Source organism: Amia ocellicauda, chromosome 2 (assembly GCF_036373705.1).
Source record: "Amia ocellicauda isolate fAmiCal2 chromosome 2, fAmiCal2.hap1, whole genome shotgun sequence".
Taxonomy (NCBI): Eukaryota; Metazoa; Chordata; class Actinopteri; order Amiiformes; family Amiidae; genus Amia; species Amia ocellicauda.
The window spans coordinates 56,089,238-56,090,301 of record NC_089851.1 but is presented as its reverse complement, the minus strand read 5'-3'; the positions used below and the strand labels follow the sequence as shown (position 1 = coordinate 56,090,301).

Below are 1,064 nucleotides of genomic sequence, written 5' to 3'. Positions count from 1 at the left end.
AACCCTAAAATCCGGCCTAGGTTACCGCTGGTTTTAAATCTTATCGTAGGCGCGGTCTCCATGTAAACTTTATTTTTAATCGAACTGTAATGTAATCTGACAGGTTGTTTCCCTACAGAGATCTGTTTGTTCATCTCTTCTAATAATTTTTCAATATTTTCATAATAGCCGTTTTTAATACGAAAGTCCACTATTTGTTAATTCCGATGTCCAAAATTGAAAAGACAGAGTCTCCATCACGTACTACAGCCCAAGTGTGGGGGTACTGTATTCTGACAACCCCACCTCCCAGGTACCCTGTAGTTCTATAGGTTTTACAAATTTGACCGTAAAACTAGAAATGGTGTTGTTAGGATAAATGTCGAGGGACGCGTTACTAGGCAGCGTTACATAGAATCCTCCCTCTTCCACCTTCATGACCCATAATGAAAGATCCTCTATGAGCTATCACTTGTATAGCGGCCTTATATCGCGCCCCGCACAAGCCAAAACCTAGTCTGCCTTTAAGAGACATCATGCAGCCAGGGCTCTTGGCTTACGGCCACACCGTCCTGAACGCGCCCGATCTCGTCCGATCTCGGAAGCTCAACAGGGCAGCGCCTGGGCGGTACTTGGATGGGAGACCTCCTTGAAATACCAGGTGCTGCAAGCTTTTTATGTCTCCTGGGTAACTTCATCATAGCTCTTATTACTCTTTCTGTCTGGAGGAGATATAAATGAAGTGTTCTACACCTACCCGGCTACTTTCAACACCCTTTCCTGTACTGACATTGTTCCCTCCATTTTTTTTTTTTTTGCTGCAGGTTGCGTCAATACCCGCCTGCCTTTAAGAGACATCATGCAGCCAGGCCTCTTGGCTTGCGGCCACACCGTCCTGAACGCGCCTTGATTGTGGGAGTGACCGGACCGGTTTGGCGAGTTTGTGAGAGGAGGCAGTGTGTTTCGGCACACTGCTCTCTTTGTGGAAAACACTTCGAAATTGTAGTTTTATTTATTTTGTATTTGTTTTATATGTTTCATCCCTTCCCTATAGTGCCAAGTTCATGACTGCTGAGGGACTTAGA

General features: G+C 45.2%; 1 pseudogene; it reads left to right on the top strand.

The window, feature by feature from the left end:
* The first annotated feature begins 533 nt into the window (after positions 1 to 533).
* LOC136713330 (uncharacterized) lies at positions 534 to 652 on the top strand (annotated as a pseudogene).
* Positions 653 to 1,064: the final 412 nt, after the last annotated feature.